We start from the raw sequence: 19,178 nt of genomic DNA, 5'->3' as shown, positions 1-19,178 counted from the left end.
GGATTGTCTTTCTCTCACTCTTCCATCCCCTCACTCTCTTTTCCATGGACCTAGCATTCTGTTGTTCTCATGTTCTACGACTGGGAACAAATCATTGGATTTCATTGTCTAGTGTGAGGAATGGTGATATGGTTTCTATCTTATTCTGGCTTCAAAAAACTTGGAAGAAAAATTATGGAACCAAACAAAATCTCATGCGAAAAAATCTATTGTATATTAAAGGGACAAATACATCAATAAACCTTGAGCAGGCTCCGTGGAACCGACCATCCAACCGAGTCTTTGTTCCTCTTTTTATGTCCGAGGAACACTCTTCTTCTGTTACATGTTCCACCCCTTTCAGCGTCGCAAGCCACTCAAAATCCTGTTGCCGGGGCTTTTTTGTTTTTCTGGATAGTTGAATAACCAATCACATTCTTTGTGGGTTTGAGCCAATCGCAGCTCGTAGTCCTGTCATCACACGTTCTGGAGTGATTTTCCAGACAGCCAATCACAGTCCTTGTTGTTGTGCACCCTCCACTTTCTTGGAAAAGGGTGTTACTGGAACACCCACGTCATATTTTCCCATATTTGACCATACTTCCTCTTCCTTCTGTTGTACGTGACCTTGAAGTGTCCTCTAAACTTTCCCTCTTTTTTATAGAAGACTTTGGCTCCCTCTTCTGGTTGTATAGTGTATTTTTTTCTGTTTTTCTAGAAGACGAGATATTTTTATTATTTTATTATTTCTTAGTTTTGGGCTTTATCGCATAATTTTTTTCTTTTTGGCATACAACGTTTTTTTGATACATATATCTTGAGTATTGGTGGTTAAGTATAACATGTAATAGGTTTATTTCATGTGTTATAACATGTAAGGTTATTTTTATGTGTGGTTACTTATTAACCACCACAATGGATGGATGGATGGATGGATGGATGGATGGATAAATGGGTGGATGGAGATGGATGATGGCTAGAGAGATGATGAATGAAAGGACAGAGGATAGATGGTGAGATGGATGGATAAATGGATGGATTGAGGGATGGATAGAGAAATGGGTGGATAGAAATGAATGATGGATAGAGATGATGAATTAATGGATAGATGGATAGAAGATAGTTTTATTTTCTGGGGCAGCCAGAATCAGTGGGCAGCATATAGCGAAGCCCGAGGACCAATTTGCATCTATCGCGCATGCTACCACAGTAATAGACCAACAGTCAGTAATTTGTACTCTTTGTACACAGGGTGGTACAGTGTAGTCCAAGGTAGTGCAGGGTAGTCCAGGGTGGCACATATAAAATACTCATCCATAATAATAATGTTAAATAAATGTATAATAATGTTGTAATGTTATATTATTATTATTATTATTATTATTATTATTAATAATAGTATTGTTAATAGTATAATTAATATATATGTATTTTATTGTTATATAGGAATAATATTATTTAATAGTTACATTATTATTATTATTATTATCTTTATGTGTTTCAAATAACAATAATAATAACAACAATAATCAGTGTTTTCAGTGGTTTTGCAAAATCTGGTTGGTAGGAAAAGTGTTGTTTTCGAGGCCTATACGTGAAGTGTATGATTCATGACAAAACCAACTTTATATAATTAAGAGAGGGGAGCACTGTGTGTCTGTGTGTGTGTGTGTGTGTGCGTGTGGGTGTGCGTGTGCGTCGGTGATGGATGAGTGTTTTTTATCCAGCTGGACATTAAAGCTCCTCCAAGGCAGTTTTTTAATGACGCCAGGCCCTGGATTTATGGAGGAACACCTCAAGACTCAAATGAACACTCTGTCTTTCATCCCAAAAGAGGGACATTTCTATAAAATCCTTTCAGCGGCGAGGTGAAAAAATGAAAAAAACATCTAAACCATTAAAACCATATCATCTCTCTTTCTCCTCCATTAGTCATCCCTCCTTCATCTCCTTGCTTCTGTTCTTCTGCTCCAGATGCCAGCTAACTACCGTTGTGGTCATGGTGTCTTGGAGGCGAGAATGTTATAAACCGTAACTTTAAGAAGGTGCTCTCTCTTTCTGTTTACCTAAATATTTCCCCTGTCTCTCTGTATTAAAAAGCAAAATTGCCCAAAAAATATATGAAAAGATGAAGCGGTGTCCCCATACAACTGAACGCCTTAGCAACTTGTCAGAACCTGACCTCCACAGATGACAATTTGACTATGGCCAGGGCCACATTACATGATTTTAAAAACTAATTTGGTTGGCTATTGGCTAGTTAGTTAGTGAGGGTAGTCCAGGGTAGTCCAGTGAAGTCAGAGTAGGCAAGGGTAGTCCAGGGGAGTCAGGGTAGTCCAGGTGGTACAGGGTAGCGTAGGGTAGTCCAGGGTATTCAGGGTAGTCAAGGGTAGGCCAGGTGGTACAGGGTAGTCCAGGGTAGTCCAGGGTATTCAGGGTAGTCAAGGGTAGTCCAGGTGGTACAGGGTAGTCCAGGGTAGTCCAGGGTATTCAGGGTAGTCCAGGGTAGTGTAGGGTAGTCCAGGGTATTCAGGGTAGTCAAGGGTAGTCCAGGTGGTACAGGGTACTCCACGGTAGTCCAGGGTAGTCCAGGGTAGTGCAGGGTAGTCTAGGGTAGTCCAGGGTAGTCAGGGTAGTCCAGGGTAGTCCAGGGTGGTACAGGGTAGTCCAGGGTAGTCAGGGTAGTCCAGGGTGGTACAGGGTAGTACAAGGTAGTCCAGAGTAGTCAGGGTGGTCAGGGTAGTCCTCCTCTTCTTAACTCATCCTCTGCTTTACTGTTCACCTGCCTAACTCTTCTTCTGCATAACTCTACATCTGCTCTGCTTAACTCCTCCTCTTAATGTGCTATAACATTACTAAAATACTCATCCATAATAATAATTATGTTAAATAAATGTATAATAATGTTGTAATGTTATATTATTATTATTATTATTATTATTAATAGTATTGTTAATAGTATAATTAATATATATATTTATTGTTATACAATAATAATATTATTTAATAGTTACATTATTATTATTATTATTATCTTTATGTGTTTCAAATAACAATAATAATAACAACAATAATCAGTGTTTTCAGTGGTTTTGCAAAATCTGGTTGGTAGGAAAAGTGTTGTTTTCGAGGCCTATACGTGAAGTGTATGATTCATGACAAAACCAACTTTATATAATTAAGAGAGGGGAGCACTGTGTGTCTGTGTGTTTGCTTGTTTACAGTGTGTGTGTGTGTGTGTGTGTGTGTGTGTGTGTGTGTGTGGTGTCAGTGATGGATGAGCGAGGTGAAAAACAGAAAAAAACATCTGAACCATTAAAACCATATCATCTCTCTTTCTCCTCCATTAGTCATCCCTTCCTCAGCTCCTTGGTTCTGTTCTTCTGCTCCAGATGCCAGCTAACTATGGTCACTGTGGTCATGGTGGTAGTCCAAGGTGGTCCAGGGAAGCCAGGGTAGTCAGGGTAGTCGGAGGTGGTACAGGGTAGTCCAGGGTAGTACAGGGTAGTTCAGGGTGGTGCAGGGTAGTCCAGGGTAGGCCTGGGGTACTTAGGGTCGTCCAGTGTAGGCCTGGGGTACTTAGGGTCGTCCAGTGTAGGCCTGGGGTACTTAGGGTAGTCCAGGGTGGTACAGTTCTGTAGAATCGTAGCTGTCATTGATGTGTGTGTGAGTGAAAGACTCAACAATGTCTCTTAACAATCCTAATCATCCAGGTCACGATTCAATCAAACATGTTTGATTTTATCAGGGATGTTCTTTCCAAAACCTTTGGTGTCTGCACATCAAAGCCTCAAATGGCAACAGCAACTTTCACCAGCCAATCTTTTTTCCCTCTATTCCTATTCCTCCCCTTCCTCTTCCTCCTCCTCTTCCTCCTCTAGGCCAAGCCACCAGTGAGCCGCCCGGCAACCAGGGCCCCTCAGCGGGTCCCGGCCCCGGGGGGACAGGCATGGGGGGCCTCAAGTCTGTGCTGAAGGACGCAGTTTCGCCGGCCTTCGGAGCCACCATCATCATCATTATCACGGTAATCGTGTCGGGCAGCGCCTACCTCTGCTTCCTCAAGTACGTCTGCGCCGGCTGCTGCAGGCCCATGCAGGTTGCACCCAACATGGACACCGACCCCAACAAGGTGGAGGAACAGGTCTGACGAGAGAGAGAGAGAGAGAGAGAGAGAGAGAGAGAGAGGGGGAGAGGGAGAGGGAGAGCACAGCTACCACAGGAAGAATGACAGGTTAACAATGAGGGAATCATACTGAACCGAGCACAGCACCTCCCCAACACCCCATACACTCCTGAAAGTGTCCAATTTGCCGGTCAGTTTGTAAAACTCAAACTCCACCCTGAGGCGGGCTGAGAGCAGACCAACCGTCATCTGGGCCGGGTCTACTGACCCCTGTCAGTAGCACAGCATTCCTTCTGCTTTTCGAAATGGCCAGCTTGGCCACCCCCGAAACAGTGTTCACCAGGACATGGACAGATTTGTTTGACACAGTGTAGACAGGACCGAAAACAAAGAGCTTAATGGAGAAGCTCTCCCCCAGACCCCGAAGCCACCGCTCCAGGAGCCCGAACAGCCCCGCAGCTGAGGACACAGAACAAACAGGTTCTGCAGCGACTCCCTCTCAGAGCAGAAGACGCATCCCGCCCCCGTGCTGGGGTCCAGGTGTGCCAGATACCTGTTTGTGGCCACCGCCCCATGCACGATCCTCCACTGGAGGTTGCCCACCCGCTTGTCGACGGGGGGCTTGTACAGAGAATGCCAGCAGGGGACCGGGGCCGAAGAACTGGGTCCACCCTGACGGCCGCACCTCTGCCAGAGAGCGTAGGTGTGCCACCTTGACGCAGGTGTAGTCGGCGGCTTTCTTGCCTACTGCCTCAAAACCCCCCAGCTTGCGAGTGGCAAAGGTCAGGAGGCTGTCCCGCTCCTCCTGCCACTGCACAGCCGGAGAGACAGTCAGCGAAGGGCACGCAACCTCGCCCTCACCGTCCCATTGGTCAGCCAGAGCACGGCTGTCGACAAAAGCCCTATAGGCCGCTTGCAGTGAAGCACGGACTTCATCAACCAACCTGTGCAGCAGTCTGGAGGACCTGATGCCAGTTGTCCCCATGGGCTGCTCCGCAGACACCTTCAGCAGAGGAGCCAGCCTGACGCACCCAGCCTTGAGCAAGCCGGAGCACAGGCTGGAGGACGAAAGGAGGCCGGAGTCTGGCAGTGGGTTCCCAAACAAAGGCTCCCCAAACAGCCACATCCCAGGGACAGACGTTGTGTCACGGTGGACCTTAAAAACCTGCCACACCTGCAGCAGAGAGAGAGAGAGAGAGAGAGAGAGAGAGAGAGAGAGAGAGACTCAAAAGGGGATGGAGAGAGAGAACAGAACCTCCATGCGGAACTTGTTGTCACTTCCTGTCGGGCGCTCAGGACGGAAGGGGGATGGAGGGTGGGCGGAGGACGGAGGACGGAGGAGAGCAGTGACAGATTAATGAGACGTGATGTGATGTCGCACCCAGCTGATTCAATTTATAATGGGAAAAGAAAAATGGAAGCCCGGGGGATTGGACCAATCCGCCGCCGGTCACGTCCCAATGTCCCGGACCGAGGGAGGGCGGGGCCGAGTGGGGGGAGGGCGGGGCAGAGTGGGGCAGGGCGGGGCCGAGTGGGGGGTTTGGGGGGGGGTACAGGGAGCCAGCACTTTCGCCCGGTTTCCTTGTCGCCTGCCAATCATCTCATTGAGGTCTCCTCCTCCTCCTCTCTTCATCTTTTCTCTGTGTGCTGCCCCCTGGGGTTAACTGAGAGCATTCGCTCCACTAACGTCTCAATGGACTCGGAGCGCCTTTCCTCCATGGAGACTCGAGTGTGAGATTTCCAGATTGCTCCTGCGTTGGTTCGAAAACCTCATTTGAAGTTATCGCCAGCCGTCTTTTTGTCTTTTTTTTTGGTCTTTTTGTCTCTACAAAGGTGGCACAAAACAAAGGCATTTTACAATACAAAGTCGATTTTACATGACTCTAACTTGTAGTAATTATGGGTTTGAACAGAGGCTTGCAGTATTAATGTAAGGTTTATTGTTTATTGAAGGATTTATTATAAATAATTGTATTAATTTATGTTATTCAACCGGGACAGTGCGTAATAAACATCATAATAACAAACATCATAATTATAAAAAATATTATTATTATTATTATTATTACTATTATTATATTAATAATAATATGAAGGATTTATATATATATATATATATATATATATATATATGTATATGTATATATATAGCTGCAGGCAGCAATCCACAGGGTCCAGCCTCGTGGGTGTGATGTGTGTGAGGTAATGATGTGCAAAGCCAATTTGCAATGCTGTAGATGACATACAACCAAATAAATAGTTTTTAAGGGAATACAATACACACGTAGGTGATATTTTTAAAAAAATCTGATGTTGGTGGTCATTCTCCCCATTTTTTGTGGGTGTTTTTTTGGTTAATATTGTGTTATTGCTTATGGTTATTGTTACAAATAACTACAATTCAGGAAGATTGTATCCATTGATATCTCTGGAATGTCTATAAATTCTGAAGGTGATGTTATTGAGTGTCGGCCGTCCTCGGAAGCGTATATGTTTATGATGCCTAATATGCTGTGCTTTGTTTAATCTAATTGTCTTCTGGTAATACTTTAACCTAATTATTTTGAAACATAACAAAGTTAATAGTAATAAAGTAATACCTGTCACTGTGTAATTTTATATTGTGTCTGTTACAACTAACTACAATTTAGGAAGACTGTAAACTGCATCATCAGTGTTCCAAAAGCAACAACTACCTTGTGTTTAACGCTGGTTGTCTCTGGGCTGCTGTGCTTCTGGGTATAAACAGTCTGTCAGAGTTGGTGTCTTATATTCCTTTAGTTAAAGTCCAATTGAATGGTCTAGTAAGCAGATTAAATATCTGAGGTATTTACAAATGGCAGATTTAATGTCAAGCAGTTGATTGACAAGTGATTACACGTGACCGGTGACGCCATGACACCCTTGTCTGTGACCAATCAGAGGTCTGCAGTGCTATTGTATCACATGACCGCTGCGGCAATGAGAAACGTTTTTACTTACTTCTCCTCCAAAAATGCACATATTTGGATCAAATTTGGAGAACATGTTGGAACTGCCCCGAATCCAAATTTTATTCATCATGTCTGAGGGTATGTCAGTATGCCATAGACTATTGATGTAAATTTCTCATTAACAAAAACAATAGGGGTCCCTCCCTTCATATTAATACCATAATAACAATAATAACAATAACAACTATTGAATCACAACAGAGAATCCTAGCAACAAAGCAGATCAGTAGACGTAAAATGAAGTAACAATACATCCCAAGAGACACTGGTTATCATTCAGTGCTGACAGGTACAAGTATTAATAAACTTGAGATAATCAAATGTTTATCGGAGGCTCTGGCTGAATAAAGCTTGGAGCTTCACCGCGAATGTCTAAAGAATTTTTTACAAGCAATTTATCAATTGTGAATTAGACGACAATAATGCTTAACTGACCATGTAATCACCATGAGCTCAGTGTATGACTCCATCCATCCGGTCGTCCGTCCGTTTTCCTCTTTGTCTCTTTGCATCCGAGCTTAAAGCCCCCACCCGGACCCCCACCTGGACCCCCTTCTGAGCTCATTAAAGCCGACGCGGCAAGACCCAGGTTTCAACAAATTCATTGACGAGATTCAATCAGCAAGTGATTCATGCATGGCGCCTCAAATGGCAGAGGTGTGTGTGTGTGTGTGTGTGTGTGTGTGTGTGTGTGTGTGCCTGGATATTGCAGTAATCCGGCAGGGAGACACCACACTACTCCCATCTGCCCACCTGAAAATGACACTGCTGTATAGTGTGTTAAAGGAAACTGGTCGTAGCAATTGAGGAGTTTTCCAATTTTCCCAAATTTTGGTTTATTAGTCATAGGGCCGTCACGTCCGGTAAAATTTCCAAATAGTTTTTTATATCGTCGCAGCCATCTGTTTACTGACGTTTGGTTCCTGATGTCAGAACCGGAGGAAAGGACCACGTGGAGCCCCCTGGTCGAGCCCACATTGACCCACGGCAGCGGTCGCGATGGAGCGTTCACCCGTTACCGGGGCTTGGGCCTGAACTCATAACCCAAAGGTTAACTCGAAAAAAGAAAGACTAAAGCCACCAAGACCAGAAATTTAGAAGAAGAAGAATCTTTATTGGTCACATGACTGAATGGCTGAATAAGCAATTGTGTGTCCTGCCAGTCACTGACTAGCTAATAGTCTGGATACAACAGGGTGTCAGAAGTTAAACTTTGGTCCCTTCCAACTTGATGGTATCGCAAAACTGGAGACGATGGATTCAGCATTTCAGACTGCATGTGTGTGCGAGCGAGAAGGCCGAGAAACCGGAGGAGATAACCGGTTATCAGCAAACTTGAGGAGTACTGCACCCTGAGGAAAAACACCTGCTGAGAGAGACGTTTTCAACAACAGCACACAAAGGCCAGATGAGACGTTCGACCAATTTTTAACAGATGTCAGGATTCTGTCCAGGAACTCTGAGTATGAACATTTACTGGATGCCAAAATAAGAGACTGGCATTAGAAAATGCCTTCAATTATAAAAATGTGTTGGCATGTGTCATGCTACGGAATGCACACGGCAACAGATGCTCAGCTTTACAGGCAAGGAGCATCCATGGTACACGCTGCTACCCAGAATGTGCAGGAGGAGGAGCGCTACGGCAAGGAAAGGTTGACAAATGCGGTCGCATATAAGACAATAGCCTTTTTTGTATCTCACGAGGCTTTTAAAACACATTGTCTTGGGTTTTTAATGACTCAGAGCTCACATTGAGGAGACAGTGTTCTTTAAGATAATGCAATACTGTATTGTTAAGACCAGACCACATGCCTCCTTTACTTAACCTTGTGTAGAGATAAGGATAACCCCAAGGGGCTTGACAGTATTGTGGTCTGTTTGCCACAGAGTAACATTGTATCTGTGACAGGAGTTTGACTGTTAAATCATTGTATGAGGGGAACACCAGGTGATATGTGAATGGGGGGCATAATCTTGTGAATGAGACCTAACCGATGACACACAACCCTCACGGTATAAAGCCATCTTCGGCAGAAGCAAGGGCAGAGTGGACGGCATCACTGTTTTAAAGTGCGTCTGTATCTTTCTGCAGAATAAATATCTTTAATACTTTGTTACCTGTAGCGAAACAGGTTTACCTCACCGACCATGCGGTGAGAATTCTCCGACAGATGTCACAAATTCCACCCGTTCATATAAGACAGAACGATAGAGGTTGAAACAGATCACAAGACACTGGTGTCCTTGTTCAAGAAACCGGTTGGAGGTGCCTCTCCGTGGATACAGAGACTTCTTCTGAAGCCGCAAGCCCGCCAGCTGAATGTCATACACACCCTTTCCAGGGCGCACCTGAAAGTCAGAGATGACGATTCAGACGATTGAGTGACAGAGGATATTGAGTCAACTACCGGTGAGTGAAAACAAGATGTAGACAATACCCAAAGAAACACAGAGGGACTCCACACAATCAACACTATTTTACTAAACAAAATTTGCGGCTTTTGATTCATTTCTTGCTCTGCACTGTAACTTTTATTACTTGATTTTATGCATCCTAGGTATTCTATTCCCATCTTAATTTTGATATTATTTTATCAAGTGGGTTTAAATTTGAACTCTCAAATAATGACCTTTTATAATGTGTTTCTTTTGCACTTTTTCTTCATGTTTTTGATGTTTTATGTAAAGCACTTTGAATTGCCTTGTTGTTGAAATGTTCTATATAAATTAACTTGCCTTGTCTAAACTGGTGAAATGGTGAAACAGGGCTGGTCTGAAGTGAGAAAGGTCAGGAGAAAGTCAGGGAGTCCTGGAACTATAGACAAGAGTTGTGCGAAATAAAGGGGATCATGATCAAAAGTGACAAGATAATAGTACCACAAACACTGAGGAGAGACATGCTGAAGGCAATTCATGCTGGTTTTAGCATCAAAAAATGCAAATTCAGAGTTATGCTGGCTAGGGATGTCAAAGGACATAGAAGGAGTGGTATCAAGATGTAATGCATGTCAAACACACAAAAACACACAACAGAAAGAAACACTCATTCCACATGAAATACTGCAAAGACCATGGCAGACTCTAGGGGCTGACCTGTTCTAATGGCACAGACATGACTTTCTCATTGTGCCAGATTACTACTCTCGATACTGGGGGCTGGCACAGCTATTACACGCAAAGGCAGCCGCTGTGATTGGATTCAAAAAGTCTACATTAGCCAGACATGGAATCATCAGACAACAGACCCTAGTACCCATGGGAGAACAAGTGATTCAGCCAAGAATGGAACCCTAAGCATACAACCGTGTCCCCAAGACATGCTCAGTCGAAAGGACTTGTAGAGAGTGTGTACAAATAGTCAAAAGAATACTTAACAAAAACAGACGTTGATGGCTCAGACCCATACATGGGGTTTCTTCTGTATCGTAACAAACACAGAGGAGATTGTGGTTCACCTGCTCAGCTGCTAATGGGCAGACGTTTGAAGTCATTCATACTGTACCATGTTTGGAGAGGCATCTCTTGCCAAGGATACACAAGACAACCAAAGAGGTTTGCAAAGCAATACAGACGCAAAACCAAAGACAGAAGGCCCTATATGGCAGAAGAGGGAGAGACGTGGCTGCACTGCATAAGGGTGACTATCTCAGAGTGCAGGATCCTGGCAATGGGAAATGGCGTCCAGCAGCGGCCAAAGACGAAGCAGACACGCCACGCCCATACTTGAACGCGGTGAAGGGGGAGGGTGAAGATACATACTTAGGAATAAAGAGAGCAGCGGCAGTGGGGAACAACAGAATACGGAACGGTCTCGACATGCACTCACGTCTGCACGTCAGGGATCAACAGAGGACCAGGCAGCGACAAGTGACAAGTACCTGGACTCAGAAGTCGATCATCCCAGTCGCGACTCTTCTCATCCCTTTAAGAAGGTGGTACACTTAAAAAGGCGTGAAGACATTTGAACCACCGGAGAACATGTCCCAGAACACTGCCAGCAGGATACTCAATAAGAACTCTGCGGCGAAAGAAGCACAAACTCGACAGCGAGAGGAGTTGGGAATGGCTTCGCTTTGAAGATGCATAAAAAAGATGAAAAGAATAAAATAAAAAATAGTGAAATCAAACTGACACAACGGCATTTGGACCAATCGCATCAAGGGGAGCCCTCAGAGTGGGATCGAGAAGAAAGACAAAGTTCGCCTCATGGGCTTGAGTCAGAAGACTGCAAGAACCCAGATCACTGCGTCAAATTGTTATTATCTTGTTCTGGACACGTCTACTTCTTTTTAAGTGAAACTGCACCTTTAGCCCCAATGATATGATGATGTGGCATAAGGGCTGAGTCTCTTGTCGCAGACTGAAGACCCATCTCTTCAGAGTACACCTGGACCTGTCTACCTCACGAGGACCTCTTTCCTATTGACTGTCTACAGTAACTTAAAAATCTCTAACTCTAGTAGTGCTGCTTATCTTTAGAGAATGTTCAGCTGTGACTGACATGTGACAAAGGAATTTATTGTTAGTCGCTCTGGACAAAAGTGTCTGATAAATGATGTAATATCATCAGTGGTGTTTGTTGCCTGGAGTTGTGGGGATACTCCAGCAAAGCATAAATGCCCTGCATTATAAACAATGACATGTAAGACTACTGTTGCATTTTTAGTTCACCCAAAAATGGGGCCGGTAGTATTGGAAAACTGTCTCTTAACTTCTGCTGCTTGAGTTCAGGGAGTAAGGATCATTATGACTCAAACCAAGACTGCCACACAGCGGAAAGTGGAAAAAGTAACCAACACCCTAATTTTTTCGCTACTAGACTCCTGTAACGCCCTCCTTTCTGGCATCAACCAAAAGTCACTCTCCCACCTCCAACTAGTTCAGAATGCAGCAGCTCGGCTTGTTACCGGTTCCAATAGATGACATCACATCAACCAAATCCTGGCTTCTCTCCATTGTTCTGTTCAGAACCGATTTTAAGATTTTACTGATCACAGTAAAAGTTAGAGAACAGGTATGCAACCACTCTGATCCTGGGCCCCAATTGCCTAGACCCAGGACAGTTGTGACTGCTCAAACCACACCATTCCCACACCACATACCTGACACCAAACTGTGGCTGGAAGAAAGTTGAAAGTTGTAGAGAGTGGTCAAGATGGAACAAGCTCAGGAGCAGATGGACAGCATGTTATGACAAGGGCTCCTCTCCTGTGTGAGTGTGGGGATGGGGGTTTTACCTGCATCTCATTAGACCAATCAACGAGCAACAGGTGTACAGCCACACTGATCCTGGGCACCAATTACCAGGAGTGGTAATTGGGACAGGTGTGGCTGCTCAAACCACACCATCCCCACACCACAGACACCTACATAATTAGCCACCCTTTATGTGAAGATCATCTCTTGAGTGGGTGTTTTTCAAGAAACTTGCTCAGACCGTCTCTCCTGATTTGGCTACTCCAGGACACTACTGAATGATGCACATCAAAGGGGATTTAGAAGTGTGTATAGGCAATGTCGACTGAAAAAGAAGAAGGTATTCTCTGTATACCTGCGTATACCCTGCACTTCACCTCTGGATATAACTTAACTGTAGAGACTAGATTGTGCACATTGTCACAGTAAACTGGTGCAGATTGTCTCCAGTGTCTCTGTGGAAAGAAACTGGGCTCATCGTTAGTTTCCACTGTTTATGTTGGTATGTGTATTTTTGTTGTTTTTACAGGGGCAGTTTTCCACCGTCGTCCCGGGGGAAGTTGTTAAAAACTTCACCATGATGTTTTGGGCTGGATGTTGAGATTTTCCCCACTCCAAAAACACGTCTCCTCTGGCCACGTTGTCGCGGGTGAGGATCCACCAGGGAAATCAGCAGAACGTCCAGGGACAACCACATTAATCTCTTTCAACTTTAATGAATGAATGTGCATGAAATATACTGTCCCCGAAATCAGTCCACGTGGCTTATTATTTATTTATTTGTTTTTTTGTTTGTTTGCTTCTTAAACTGTTCTGTCAGCATACTGGTCATACAACACAGGGTACTTAATGCCATTGCGTCCCAGACCGAAATTAATCCGCAAGTGGAGTTCAACTTCTCAACCTGCAAAGCCACTCTTTATTTACCACAAAGAAATGCTGCAATAACTCTTTACTTTGGGTGACAAGAGCACAGCTTTTTTGTTATACATGTTTGATCTATAAGCAACCAATCATCATCAGCACTTCAACATATACTTGACAAAGCATAAGCATAGAAAACATGTATTTGACAAAGCATCATCAATTAAAGGTCACATATTATTCTCTGTTAACACAGGTCTCTGAGGCCCCCAAAACATAGCTTATTCATTCTAGCCATTCTAACATGACTCTATACAACTCTGCTTATCAATCTGTTTATCTGTGTCTGTAGCTACCATGGTTACGGTGAGCTTTTACCCCCTGTGAAAACATGATTCACGGCAAGTCAGTAAACTTCTTGTGAATCTCTATGAAATCAGCAGCAAGAATCTCTATGGGGACATCACCTCCCATGAGAGTCGATAAGATGGAGTTCATCTTGCAGACGTTCAACTAACAAACTCATACCGTAGACGTTATTGTGGATCCTGCAGCAATCAACGCCAGTAACTTTATAGAAACTTACATCTAATATACCGGGTTAGGTATAAATGTATAACCTCAGCTATTAGCGTTAGCTGATGCTAAAAGGCAAAAGAAACACACGGCACAATTATTTTTTAAATATTTGCTCCGGCTGCAGTTTTGTCACGGACAGTTGGTATTGATTCATGTTTCTTTTAAAAGGTTCGGCGAGTGCGAGCCATATCTCCAGCTGTGGGTGGAGTTACTCAGATGGTGCACGGTTCAAATTCTAATGAGACCCCACTTGACGTAGGAGGGAGGGGCAAATCTGAATGGCTTGTTTAATCACGTGTCTTCTGAGCTGGGCAGCCTACAACAAAACTGACTGGGTTAACTGGGTCTTATTTCACAGTTAGCAGGAGACCCAAATGTATGCATACAAGCACTAAAAAAGTGAGTTTCTCATAATATGTGTATACCTATAAGTCAAAGAACATTGAAACCGCAATTATGGCATGTGGCCGCTTCCTGTGATAGTTACAGCAGTAAAGGAGAGGAAAGGAGAAGGACGTAATCAGGAGGATGTTGAGGGGTGTGCTCGAAGCAGATGCTGGCAGCGTGTCTATGTATGTGTGTGCGTGAAGTGTCCACCCATGACTGCAAGGGATCGGTCTCAATTACTTCTGGTCTATGAGGTCAGAGTTATCTTGTAGTGCCTCCCAAGCAGCGGAAAAGGCCTCACAGATACCCCACGACCGCAAGAACACTCCAAGCACAATGCACCGCAGCCCCAGAAGAACACCACAGAGAAGCCCGCAGAGCAACACCCATAGAGCAACACCCACGCACAACCCTGAGGCGCACAAACCAGTGCCAGAGAGCGCGGAATGACCCTGCACCCCTGAGGCGCACACGTACGACGCCACAACCACGTGCACACATAAGACACACCCACACGTGCAGAACCCGGGCTGAAGGCACCAGGCACAGACCATAGGCCCGGAGCCAGGCCCCCGAACCCGACAGACCAACACCCTGCCACAGTCGCCTGCCCGGCAGGGGGGCCAACAGACGTTTTTAAAGTGAGAAATGGCCTCCGTGGGATCCTGCCTAGGATAGGGCGTGTGTGTGTGTGTGTGTGTGTGCGTGTGTGTGTGCATGTGTGTGTGTGTGTGTGTGTGAGAGAGAGTTGAAGAGCAGCTTAAAAAAGAATCCCTGCTGCCTATTACGTCGACCTTTTGGCTATCCGTCTGTGGTGGCTTCCTAAAGCCTTTCATTCTACACGTCTCATATTGAGACTTTGCTCAAACCTGAATACTGTACCTGCAGAATAACAACTTTCTGAATTTTCACCTGCACCTGCACTGTTGCCAATTTTAAAAGGTTTGAACTGTGAGCTTGTGAACTGTGAAGTTGAGTGTGATAACAAATTGTGCTGTAGAGTTCCTCCTCCAAACTCCAAAATCACATGTTTCCTCAATGAGTTCCCTGAGTTATCATCACCAGTTGCGCTCAAACGCCAAGAGACCATCCTGGTTGTTGTTTTTTAGATATTTAAAAATGATTTAACGTTGTGCGTCACGGTTCTGGCTCCATGCAGAACTTTGGGCACACCGTTGATCTGGGTTTCACTCTTGGCTGGGTCCTGAACTCCTTGTGTTTGATTTATTTCATGGTAAATGTCATTTCTTTTGACAGTTTTCCAAACACATCTTCGATGAGTGACCTGCAGCCAAGTTTTGCCCTTGATCCCCCGGGTCCCCCCGCCCACCCATTCCTCTCGTACTGATGACTCTGGATGCTGCGGCTCTGGATCAAATGATGTTGGCTAAGGCTGTCAATCCATCCCCTTGGATCAATGACAGAGAAGGGACGATAGGAAGGCCGAGCAGAAGTTGGAAGAAATAAAAGTTCAAAACATTCACATGGAAGGATTTACCAGGCGAAACCAAACATCAAAGCAGCGAGATCTGCCTCCGGCTGAATTAATATTAACAAGCACGAATTCGGTTCAATAACCGTTCATCATCTTGTGAATCCAGCTGCTCCTGTGCCTCCTGTCTCGACAACTGCCCACTGTGAATTTTGTTTTTGTCCAACCGGCTAAATGTTTTATTTGGTCGTGGCATTGCTCTGATCCTTGCATCTCACCTCTTAAAATCCATCCTTTGTATCAGTGTTCTACAAACATCAGAGCGACAGTTTTTGCTGAGTGACTCGTCCAGAACCGACACTCTTTGGGAAAACATCTTCTGGGGGTGAGTCTTTCAAAACTCTCTTTTTCCGCGTCTTTGTGTGGACAAAGAAAAAGGGAGCTCCTTGAAAACGTGACATGGAGAAAACTGCATAACGCAGACAAAAACTTCAACAGATAGTGCCCATAAATATCCACATCCCCAGGCAGGAAGAACGGCCACACGCCAGCCGAGTGGCTCTCCCTGGGCCCTCCAACACAGAGACACAGGCAATGGTGTTGAAACGTACCAGTTAATTAAAGATAGTGGGGCAAGATAGATCCAGCCTGGAGCGGATGGGAACATGACATGATAAGGCATCCCCTCGAGTGTGCGTGGGGATGGGTGATTTACCTGCTGCCTGCTGATTGTTCTGAAGAGCAACAGGCGTACAGCCACCTCTGATCCCGGGCCCAATTACCTAGACCCTAGACAGGTGTGGCTGCTAAAATCACCCTCACACCACAGTTTTGCTTCACATTTATTTTTTATTCTATTTTTTTTTTTGTTCTATTTTATTCAATTATTAATTTCATTCAAAATGTTTATGGTTGTTTTTATTTTTATTTGTTCTGCTTATGGTCTGTAAATTCCTTGTATATACAAATGTATCCAGCAAATTAAACGATAATAAAATATATTCTGATGTATATGGATAATGGCCCTATTTTTTGTACTTTTTGCACATTGTGTTCACTGTGGGATGTTTGCCCACTGAACACCTAACCCGCCTGTGAAAGTGGAGTGCTCCTTATTTGAGTCACTTCCCAAGGTTTCTTTGTTTGGTCATCCTTCTGGATTGGGAGCCAGTGGGGTAGATGTCCAATTTTCTTGTAAAAGTGGGTCAGTGCAGCCCTGTGAGACTGTTCCTGCGATAAGGGGCTTTAGATAATAAAGGTGACTGGACTGGGTGTCAGCCATTCCAGTCGCAGCTCTGTAAGTCTGTAAATGGGTTCCCTGTGAACTTCTTGTGTACGGGTGGACACAAATGGGTCTGCTATTATTCTATTGCTGTTGCCCTCCATTTCAAGGTCACTCTAGACTTAAATGGTTTTCTGCTGCAATAGATTGATTCCACACTTACCGTGGCCCCCATGTTCACTTCAGCCTGATATTATTGAGCCACCTCGCCGGCAATGGTGAGAATGGCGTTCCATAATTCACCACTTCTACACCTTCCACATCCGCTAAAGCGTCTCGCCTGGGTCCAAGGATATTATTTGCTTAATATAAATAAGTGGTACTTTCTTTAATCGCTGTAGGTAAATTGTCTGTAAGCTTTTGTTGGGAGAGGTTGGCCAGCTGGCAGGCAGCCCAGAAGCAGTTAGGGATTTAGTATCTTACCCATTTACACCCTGGGATCAAACCCAAGTTCATTTGGCTGGGACGTCACCTTTCAGTCCACCAGGCTGTTCTTAGGTAAAAACATGAACTTTTAAGAAGATACTAAACTCGACTTTCAGCTGAATAGCGCCCTGTGCTGTACAATAAACATGTAAAAGAGCCCAAAGACTGGCCCAAAAGTGACGACATTCCCAAAAGGTTTAGTACTCAAATAAATGTCCACACCAGCCGACTTGGCCGTTGTTTGGACCAGGCACCTTGTTGTAGCTGCCCTCCCAGGCGCCACAGCAACATTAACTTGACGTTTAGCGTCTTTGTCTGTAGTTTGTCATCACCCCGTTCTAGCAAATGTGTGAAACGATGAATGTGGTTAGGGTTAGCGTTTTTAGGTTACCTGGAACTGTGTGTCCAGGACCCCCTCCGGCAGGTCGGATCTTTGATTCTTGTGGTTTGCGTAGCTGGGTGGCGTAGATGTAGAGTAGAGGCAGAGTGGGGCAAACACTCTTGTCGCTCTCTTCTCTCGGCTTCTTCTAGCTCACGGTGCATGGCAATGCACACTCACACACATACGCACGCAAAGGAACGCACGCGTCTTAATCGTGAATGTGGAAGCTGATGCTGATGCTGTCATTGTCTGTCATAAGGTACTCGCATAACATTTGCCTTGAGTGTACATCCACACAACTCTCTCTCTCTCTAACACACACACACACACACAAGCACACACACAAACACAGTGGCGTAACATAATGGTGAAAGGCCCCGGTGCAAATGGTTTTGCGGACGGCCCCACCCACGCACGCATGCTTCTCTTGTATCGTCCAATAAGGAACGGAGTAAAATTAAATACATCTACATCTGAAAGAATAAGAGGACACATCAGGCTCCGGTGCACCGCTTGTACCGGTGGTACTTACGCCACTGCATGCACGCACGCACGCACACACACACACACACACAGGGAAATTATAGTGTAGAGCATTTCAGCATCCTAACAAAGGGCAACGCGCCCACAGGGAGCTATGATCGTTGCTATTACTGCAGCTCAATCACGCCCCTGGTTTGCAGTGATTGACACAGCCGTGCACTCTGTAACATGCTGCCACGCAATGGTGTGTGTGTGTGTGTGTGTGTGTGTGTGTGTGTGTGTGTGTGTGTGTGTGTGTGTGTGTGTGTGTGTATATATATCATGAACATTGCTGTATTGTGCATCACACCTAGGAATGCACTCTTTATCCGGTGGGGTTTATATTTTTTACATACCACCACATCCGCCCCCACCCCCCAACACACTCAAACACACACACACACACACACACACCCACATACATGTACACAGACGCAGACACACACACACACACAGCCTCACATGTCCTAGATAACCTAATTTGGTGATTGTAAATCCCCAAAGCAAAGATATCAAAGATATCAAAGATATCAAAGATATGTTTATCCCAGATAAAATTAGGGGTGAGTGTGTTGTGTGTATGTGTGTGTGTGTCTGTGGTGTGTATCTGTGTTTGTTATCCCAGATTTAATAAGTAATGAGTGTGTTGTGTGTATGTGTGTGTGTGTGTCTTTGGGGAGAGGTGTGTGCATGTGTATTGGTTGTGAGAAGGGCAAATCTATCTCCAGACACCAAAGGCAGGTTGAGTCAACCCATTGCAAATCGTGTGTGTGTGTGTGTGTGTGTGTGTGTGTGTGTGTGTGTGTGTGTGTGTGTGTGTGTGGTACAGAGTGAGAGGGAAAGCTGTTGGGTCCGACGAAGCCGGTTTCTCAACCAAATGTCTAGCCAATGCTTTGGACATTGTTCTTATTCTCTTTTGCTGCTGGGATGGTGGGCACAATGTTCAATTCAAAGAGCTGAGATCATGCCCAGCCCATAATAAACGTAAAGACGGTCGACGCAGACATCAC

This window comes from Zeus faber (assembly GCF_960531495.2).
Source record: "Zeus faber genome assembly, chromosome: 18".
Lineage (NCBI taxonomy): Eukaryota > Metazoa > Chordata > Actinopteri > Zeiformes > Zeidae > Zeus > Zeus faber.
This window is presented reverse-complemented; position numbering follows the sequence as displayed.